At 34.4% G+C, this 10,265-nt stretch overlaps 1 pseudogene; it reads right to left on the bottom strand.

The window, feature by feature from the left end:
- Positions 1-9,176: 9,176 nt before the first annotated feature.
- Positions 9,177-9,985, bottom strand: LOC113630197 (poly(A) polymerase alpha pseudogene; annotated as a pseudogene).
- Between the last annotated feature and the right edge of the window lie 280 nt (positions 9,986-10,265).

The following is a 10,265-nucleotide window of genomic DNA, read 5'->3' as shown; positions in this document are numbered from 1 at the left end:
TCCTCCCCTCTGATAACCACAAGTTCTCTGTATCTGTGAGTCTATTTCTATTTTGTTATGTTTTCTCCTTTGTCTTGTATTTTAGATCCCACATGTAAGTGAAATTAGAAAGTATTTGTCTTTCACTGTTTGGTTTTTTTTACTTAGCATAATATCCTATAGGTTAATCCATGTTGTCACAACTGACAAAGTTTCATTCTTTTAGATGACTGAGTAGTATTCCGTTGTGGTTTTTCAAATTTGCTTAAAACTGGGAGCAGAAGATTAGTATTAGTAAACTTTATTATCACCCTCCAATGTAATCTAAATAGCAATAAAGGTCATGCTTTGCTACGGACTTAGGAAATATCTTTACTCATTTTAAATTTGGATGAGGTCTTTTCCTTGAAAAACTGAGAATTATGCTTGAATTTTAGAAGCTTCTTTCAGATATGCTAATATTAATTATTAATTTAGTAATATCATTTTTGAAAATATTATTTGAATTGTATTTTGACTTCAAAATACAAATACATTTTTGAATTTGATAATGATTATAGGATGATTTTTTTCTAAGAGCAGATTTTAGGATATAAAAAAACATAAACGTCTCACACAGATCTCAGACTTTACAGAAGGATTTTACAATTTTAGAGGTTCATTTTACATTGCATGTGTTATGTTCACTGAAACAGAAGTGAAGCAACGATTATTAAATATTATGAAATTCTAAAGACTAGGATTTAATGCACATACTTCCCTATACAAATAGTTTGAAACCATCAAATATTTAACTTAATATATTTTGTTTCTATAATATTTCTTTATACCAGCTTATTTAAGCATAAGTATTTTAAGAATCAGAATATTTACCACAAATATCAATGAGCAAATAACTTTCCCAAAGGTAAAAAACTGAAATATAATTTACACATTTTTCCACAAGTTATATCAATTATATCAGTAGATTTTTGTTGTTAAATCAAATATTATGGACATTTAATCAAACTGGGTCATAATGTACTATACTTAGATTATGTTGTTGGATTTGGTTTGCTAATATTTTAAGAGTTTATTTCATATTTTCTCTTGAGTGTTATTATACTTCACTTTTCTTATTTTGAACTGTCTTTTCAGTTTCTGACATGCTAGTTTTATAAAATCACTTCATGATTTCTCTTTTGCATCTATCTAGAATGATTTATAAAATATTGGAGTTGCTTGCACCTTAAATAGTTGATAAAACTTAGTAATGAGATTATCTAAGCTGTGTCTATGTGTGTGTGTTTGATTATTTTGATTCCTAATGCAATTTCTTTGTAATAAGTGTACCATATTCATGTTTTCCATTTCTTCTTTCAAACACTTTTGAAGATTAACTTTTATAAATATGTGTCTATTACATCTAGGTTGTCAAATGCTGGCATGAATTGTTTGTATTTTCTTTTTTATTCCTGACTTATTCTGTGTAGCTTTATTCTCCATCTCTCTCTTTATCTCTATCTCTGTCTCTGATATCATAAGAAGTATGCTTAGCTTACAAAATTTACTTCAATTTCTTATATTAAAAAGATATACAAGGATAATATTAGCAAACATATTTTTATTTTGTAGAAAGTTTTGAGACAATAGGATTAAAGTCAAGCAAAATTTGATAATAAAATATGTATGCAAATCTTATAAATTGTTAACCCTATAAATAGATGGATTCATAGAAGACAGACAGACAAATACAGTTGTCCCTTGGTAACCACAGGGTATTTTTTTCAGGACCCCTCCCCACACCGTCACCACAAATACCAAAATCCATAGATGCTCAAGTTTCTTAAATAAAATGGCATAGCATATAACCTATACACATCCCCCAGTACACTTTAAATCATCTCTACATTACTTAGAATACCTAATACAATGTAAATGCTATGTAAATAGTTGTCATCAGTGTGCAGCAAATTCAAATTTTTCCTTTTGGAACTTTCTGGAATTTTTTTCCAAATATTTTTGATTCACAGTTGGTTGAATTGCAAATGTGAGACCCGTGTATATGGAGGACTGACTCTATAGATAAAATATTGAAAAATGTAATCAACTTGAGTTGATCACTAGAGTACATCAAGTGTTTTCAATCAGAATTTTATAATAATTATCTTGATAGTATACATTTACTGACTAAGACGATTATGCAGCTTTTACATGGAACTCGCTCCTGTATCATAAAAATAACAGCAAAGGAAAATGGATTTTTTTAAAAAATAAATTTTATTATTAATCTACGGAAGATTATGCTTTCATAAATTAAACTGGTGATACTTTCATTTTGGTACATGGGTGTTTAATCAGCTTCTCAGTAGAAATAGAGCTAGAACTAGAATAAGGACTGTGTCTCTCATTTTGAGCAAGAATGTGCTAGAAGTTAATTGTATCATAAAGATCATCTAACTCTTAGTGGATGGGTTTTGTTTTAAATCCCCTGTATTTATGTCTGATTAATTAATCTAATTAATTAGCATTAATCAGTGACAGTGAAGATGGGTAAAAACCATGGTTTTCTGTTTAATTTCTGTTCGTTATTCCAAATAATTTTGCTCAATTTTCTTAAGACAATGATAGGCCTGAAACAAATGTAGGGTTTTCACTCAATCTACATTTGTTGATGAATACTTCAAATAATTGCCAACTCAAAATACTTTTTAAAAAGTAATAGTTTACAGCTGGAATCTTCCAAACAGACCATCCACTGTCAACGAACATCATAAGTCATCTCAGACTTGAAACATGGCTTAAGGTAAGGTGAGTAAACTACAGCAATAAGGGCACTTGAACTCTCAAATGTTAGTGAGGCAAAAATAAGTGTTCAGGTTTTCCTGAGAGAGAGCACAAACTTTAAAATAAAATTTTATTAAAAAAAATATTTAGAGATGGTTCTCAATAGATATGGGATGGTTATGCTCAAAGTACTATATTTTATCTTATACATATGCATGTTAAATATTTCAAAATGAATCATGAAGAAAGTTTCCTTTCATCTGAAGACTTCATTTGTCCCCATTTTTTTGGCTTTCCTTAATTTCATTTGTCTTTTTCTTTGAGATTTGCTAGGATGTCTGTTTGCCTGAAGGGACCATTTTGCTAAGGGGTTATCAGCAGTTTGTGTTTATAATATATTGTCACATAGACAAAACTCTATTGTCTGTTTTTAATTAACTAATTTATTTATTTTTGGCTGCACTGGGTCTTTGTTGCTGTGCTCAGGCTTTCTCTAGTTGCAGCAGGCAGGACCTACTCTTCATTGTGGTGCACAGACTTCTAACTGCGGTGGCTTCTCTTGTAGAGCAAGGGCTCTAGGCACACAGGCTTCAGTAGTTGTGGAATGAGGGCTCAGTAGTTGTGGCTCACGGACTCTAGAGCGCAGGCTCAGTAGTTGTGGCACACGGGCTTAGCTGTTCCACGGCATGTGGGATTTTCCTGGACCAGGGCTCGAACCTGTGTCCCCTGCACTGGCCAGCAGATTCCTAACCACGGCGCCGCCATAGAAGTCCCAACTCTATCTTTTCCATGTGGACTTTACAGTCACTAGGATTTAGGAAATGAAGTTACTCTTTTTCATTACAAAAAAAAAAAAAAAAAAAGCTTTCTCTGTTAAGCTAACATATTTCTCAATTGAATGCTTGCACTTTCAAAATACAACTTAAGCTGCTCTTTTTTTACACAACTGCTTGAATGATGCATGGTATTACATATTGGAGTTTCTTGTGAAAATTAAGTGCTTACTTCTAAATGGGTGATTACTTTATAAATTTTACTCCTGTGAAAATAAAATGTTTATTTTTACTGAATGTTGCTTGATATTAAATCTTTAGCATAAATGAATAAATTTTTTTGTTATCTAATAGAGCTTACTTGATAATACACAGACACTTTTTGGTGTTAAAATAATGTGATCTAGTGAACTTCATATAGACATCCTTTTTCTTTAGTAAACTATGACAAATTTAAGTTTTAGTATAAGAAGACTATTTCAATTTATTTCTCTTCTTTCAGTATTTTGCTGCAGTTGCTGAATAGTTTCTTAGCAAGGGAAGAAAAAGGATTAACTTGACTAAAACCCAGTTAAAATGCAAATGAAATGAATTTCTGGGCAATAAAGCATGCATTAAGCTGGGACTTTAATGAATATAATAGTAAAAAGTCCCTGGAATATTTATGCACCTCTATCTATTTCATCTCTATGCTCTTTTAGATGTAAGTCTCCTGATTACTTTAGAGGCTTTGCATTTCGGCTTGCCACAAACATGATTAACAGCTGTATTGCTCCATTTTCTCCGGAGAGGGCTTAGAACCTACTTCATTTCACTCTCTTGAAATCCAACCATGAAGCTAAAAAGAATCTTATCTGACTTCTAAGATTTATGCTCATTTCAAAGAGATTACTTAAATTCAATGATAGAAGCGGCATATAATATAAAATGGCTAAGTATAGTTACGAGGCTTTGGTGCCTATTTTGAAAGGAATTTTATATTTAAAATGAAAGAAAATGTAATATTTGTGTTATATCTGTGTGTTAATTATTAGAACAGAGGTAATGAATATTTCTGTATTTGTAGAAACAGAGACACTAATTCCTCTTATCAGCCTGAAGGTAAAGGGTAGACATTTGTAGTCTGGGGAGGAGAGGCTTTGATCTTAGTAATGGATTTTGCTGAGCCAGGTTTTTCTTTTGTAGAGACAAGTCAGAGTTTAAGCAAATGCAACTAGGTCATTTCTTTTACCTTGTTAGACCTCTTCACATTTGGCTCAAAGGCGTTTTTAAAATTCAGAGGATTTGAATATATTATCCTATAAAATAATTGTGTAATCTATTATTGTAATAGATCATAAAAGAGTATGGTCATTATGGAGTAAGTACTATTCTAGAATCATAAAATGTTAATAAGTGTTCAAGGTCAAGAAAATATAGGATAGGTTGAGAGTTAAATCTACAGAAGCTGGTACATTGTAAGTTGAAGTAGCTGCAAAAGATTCATAAAGTCTATTCTGTGCCAAGAGCAGTATCCCTGAAACTAATTTAAATGATTAGTTTTACTCTGTTCATGTTCATCCTTTAGAAAGCATATGGTATAGCCTCAGTGATTATAGAAATAAAGAAGGACCATTTGCTAGTTATGGCAATGCTGTGACTACGAGATGTAAGGTCAAATAGAGCAAAAGAAGACTAGTCTTAAAACTAAGAGGCATAGAAATGTATCATTTAATGTGCATAATCCACTTTATATGCAGTATATTTTTGATGTTAAAAAGAAGGTATTTCTACTTGGCCATGAAAAAGAATGAAATAATGCCATTTGCAGAAACATGGGTGCAACTAGAGGTTATCATACTAAGTGAAGTAAGTCAGAAAGAGAAAAACAAATACTGTATGATATCACTTATATGTGGAATAAAGTATGACACAAATGACCTATCTCCAGAATGGAAACAGACTCACAGAGGTAGAGAACAGACTTGTGGTTGCTAAGGGGGAGGGGTGGGGAGGTAGGGGGAGGGATGGAGTGGGAGTTTGGGGTTAGCAGATGCAAACTATTACATATGGAGTAGATAAACAACAAGGTCCTACTGTATAAGATAGGGAACAATATTCAATATCCTGAGATAAACCATAATGGAAAATAATTTAAAAAAATGTATACATATAACTGAATCACTTTACTGTACAGAAGAAATTAACACAACATTGTGAATCAACTATACTTCAATTTAAAAAAAAGTTTAAAAAGAAGGTCTTTTGGCCTCAGCTATACATTTCCAGTATCTACTAGAGAGAAAAAAAATCACTTAATTGGGTGGTGTAAATGAATTACTGAGTGGGTGGCCCCATCTACTCATCCAATTTGATAGACTATCTCCGGATTCTCTTCCTGAAGCCAGAATATTAACTTTGCCAATTGCTTCATGACTGAAAGATCCTCTATCAAGTATATGCGCTGTCCTCTAGGAAATGCAAAGTGCTGTGCTGCCTGGTGACTCAGAAAGCACTTTAAATGGCTGAGGAAATGTAACTCTTTTACTGTCCTATTTAAATCATCCTATCTATAGTTAAAATTGAGCTGTTATTCTATCATAAAATATGTTAACTATATACTCATTTAGATTCATGTGGTTGTGGAGTTCTTAATCTTAGTTTCTCTGGAACAATTAATTCTATTCCAGTCATGCTCTGGGTACTGTTCTTCCCTGCCATTTCTATCTGGTTCCACCTCTGTGTTCTATTTGAATTCTTCCCTATTATTAAAGAGAACAGTCTCAAGATGAATATGCATTTACTGTGCTTATCTGAGGCAGCAGTGCTTTGTCTCTGTGAAATGTTTCTTTTTCTAATTTGTAATGTAGTATTTATTCTTTAAGGTAATCCACTATTTCAGTCATTAATAGTGGTGGTTGACAGTCTACATTCTTGGCGAACTGTGTGTAGATAGATTATTGGCTTGGAGATGAAAAAATTAAGTCACTTGACTAAACACAACTGCCATTGTTTGACTGCCCAACCACTTTACTTCTCATATCCCTACAGGCATAATGTCACAATCTATTTATTAGAGATTTTCATTTAATAGGACATTCTTCTCGTAAACACTCCATCAAGGTCTCAATGCCATTGCCCCATCCCCCCGCTTCTGTGACAAATTCAAGGATGAACACATAATTAGGCAGGTTGATAAAACTCTTCCCAGTAGCTGCCTTACTGTAAAGGGAAGGGATAATTTTCTCTTTGTTTTGATGGAATTTATTTGTATAATCCAATATCAGAATAAGAGGATAACACAAAACATATATATTTTTTTATATACTTTAACAATGGATCAGTCTACTTTGACATACTAATTTAATAAGTTTTAAGAAGGAGTGCAGGTTATAATAATTTTATGATAAAAATTGATGCACACAGTTTGAATCAAAATATAGCTCAAGGAGAGTGTAGGAATACATGCTATTCAATTAGAAAGTTTTCTCATAAATAGATGAAGCATTACTTAAAATTAAGATGTGGATAATTCTTTCAATGAATGAAAATTGGGTAATACTTGTAACAATTTGATAAAGGTTAGAAAGGAGAAGAACACTGTTTTACCAATATTTTTTTCTTTTCAGCACACTATTATCCAGGTATTTGAGATTTTGAATGAACACTAGATATATTTAAGTCAATTGTTTAGGACTTGATTATATTGGCTAAATATATATATTAACAGGAACAGATTCAAAATATTGTAATAGATTGAAAATCATCCTGGTCATTTGTAAAAATTTCTAACCAATCCAATTCCTCTAGAACCAGTGGAAGTAAGTTAAATTTCACTTAGACATCTTATTGCAAATATCTGATATAACTTATCAGGCTATGGTAATATATGGGGTGTAAAAACCTAAGAAATGGGCTTCCCTGGTGGCACAGTGGTTGAGAGTCCGCCTGCAGATACAGAGGACACGGGTTCGTGCCCCGGATCCCACATGCCGCGGAGCGGCTGGGCCCGTGAGCCATGGCCTCTTTACCATTAAAAACAGGAAGTTATCATGTCAGCCTAATCAGGAAGAATTTTTCTGAGAGTTCCCGAGCTGTTTATAGTCCTCTTGTGTACCTCCACTCTGGTTTCCTCCATCTTGTACTTTCTCCCTAAAGCCATCAGTGGATGACAACCCATTCAGACTCATCTGCACACACCTGTCTAAAATGTTTTTCCTTTTTTGTTAATTGAAGTATAGTTTATTTACAATGTTTCAGGTGTACAGCTAAGTGATTCAGTTAAACACACACATATTTCTTTTTTCATAGTCTTTTCCACTGTAGGTTATTACAAGATATTGAATATAGTTCCCTGTGTTATACAGTAGGTCCTTGTGATGCCTGTAGTGGGGCCCTTTCCCATAGTCCTCATTAGGCCAGTGTCTAACAGTATCAAAAATCATAGGGGTTCCAGCCATCTTCACTGATGTATTTTACCTTTTCTTTTTTGCAACTACCTTCTCTTCTCTTAAATAGCAGCCCTCTCCACAGAAAAAGACCATATCCCATTTTCAGGCATCTCAAGCATTAATACTTCTAGCTGGAACCTACCCTGATCTACATTACAATAGGAAATGGAATCTTTTTTCCTTGAAACCACAGTATGGGGTGGGTGACCATCCCTGACAGGTGTATATCTTCCTCCCAATGTGCCTGGGCTGTGTGCATGGTCATTCAACTGGAGAGACAACGGGGTGTGGATTGTGTGGAAAGCCACTCATTTTAGCCTGGGTGATGCAAAGAAGTTCTTAGTCCTCCTCAGTCAGTGACCTTGGAGGGCACTGACGTATAAAACTGCACCAAACTGGGCAAAAAGTTATGCTATTTCTTTCTTTCTTTCTTTCTTTCTTTTTTTTTTGAGGTACGTGGGCCTCTCACTGTTGTGGCCTCTCCCGATGCGGAGCACAGGCTCCGGACGCACAGGTTCACTGGCCATGGCTCACGGGCCCAGCTGTTCCGCGGCATGTGGGATCCGGGTCACAAACCTGTGTCCCCTGCATCGGCAGGCAGACTCTCAACCACTGCATCACCAGGGAAGCCCAAAGTTACGCTATTCCTATGCCAATGCTACCACTCTTGAGAAAGAAAATAGGACTGAGGAAAAGTATTTGAGAAGCTTCTAATGTATAATATGAGAAAAAGTGAGTTTTAGAACAGTGGATGATTAACAAATCTAACACTCTTAATACTTTGAAGGAGAGAGAGGAAACAGAACCAAAAATGATTGGAATCACATGATAATTGTCAAATGAAATGTATTTGTTCAAAAATGTTTATTGTAATATATGATAATAATGCTCAGAGGAGAGAGTCCAGGTGTTTCAGTCCCACTTACCTTAGTTGCTCTCTTGACTCCTGTTACTTCTTATTCTTCTCAGCTACACTATTTTCTTTCTTTTCTTCCTTCCTTCTCTGCCTCCCATGGACTCAGCCAACAGCCTCATTAGTGCTTTCTCTCAATGACATGTTTCTCCTTCTAATGTCACTATGTTACTGCTCTTTGTATTAATACATCACCTAAATCATTAATGGTGGCAGTCTACACTCTACATTCTAGATGGAACGTATGTGGGTTATGCGTTAGCAGGCTGACAAGATAGGTCACTTGATTTCTTTTTTTTTTCAATCAATTTTATTTTAACATAACCTAAACACATACCATTTAGAAAATACAAAGAAAAATTTACATACAAGTGTTGATGCTATTGCATTTGGATAAAGCTGGCAAGTTCATGCTACTAGCATAGCTCAGGAAACACCACAGAGGAAAACTAATATATTGGAATAGATGCTGTGGTGTTTGGCCCACAGCTTGATAGCTTGTAGGATTAACCTGAAGCTGTCAATGTTTGGTACTCAATGTAAAATTTCATTGGTTACCCTGCATCTTATATGTAAATTTTTAAGCAGACTATCATCTCTAAAGTCCAGGTCCTCTGGAATAGTCTGCAAGTGCTAATCTTGCAAACAAAATAGCAATCTCTATCCCAGAACACAGTTTGATAACTGGTACAAATGCCTCTGTAACAGCTCTTAAATTGATTTCTTCCTGTAATTTCAATTCATCATAGAATGAGGCGAAAAAGTCACTTCAATCACCATGTCTTGGAGCAACACACAACACAAGATCGGCACCTTTTTTATGTACTTCTAATTTATAAGTTCCAAATGTAAAAATTTTTCCTCCAACATTTTCAATTACACATTGTGGAAGATTCTTGTTTTCACTGATTTCTTGTATCCACTCTTTTACAAGGTTATTTAATTTTCCCAAAATTTAAATTCTGTGCTGCAATTCCTCTTCCTCTTCAAAAACCCCAAAGGGCTTCAGTCTCAATTAGTTTCTGTGTAAGTAGGTAGTCAGTCTCCTTGGGGGCTGCTAAGCTGATGGGAGAGGTAATGTCCTAGTGCTTTTGTGGCTGCTGTGTTTGTTGTGATCCCTGCATTGAAACTGGCCTGGAAACTCTACCACCCCCAACCCTGCCACCACCCTGGACATGATCCACTGAGGCAAGAGGGAGGCAAGGGCCTGCCTCAGCACTGGGTCCAACACCAATTCTTGACTAAACATGATGATGAACCATGAGAGCTTATACTTAGAAAGGTATTACAGCAAGGAATCTTAGTATTTAAAGGGAATAAAAGAGTAAAAGTGATAATCATATACCTCACAGGAATTTACATTTAATTAGGAAAACCTTACATCAAATAATATTCAAATTCTAA

This window comes from Aethalodelphis obliquidens, unplaced genomic scaffold (assembly GCF_003676395.1).
Source record: "Aethalodelphis obliquidens isolate GAN/ISIS:26980383/991018 unplaced genomic scaffold, ASM367639v1 scaffold29, whole genome shotgun sequence".
Lineage (NCBI taxonomy): Eukaryota > Metazoa > Chordata > Mammalia > Artiodactyla > Delphinidae > Aethalodelphis > Aethalodelphis obliquidens.
The sequence above is the reverse complement of the archived record's forward strand: the minus strand, read 5'-3'. Positions and strand labels throughout refer to the sequence as shown.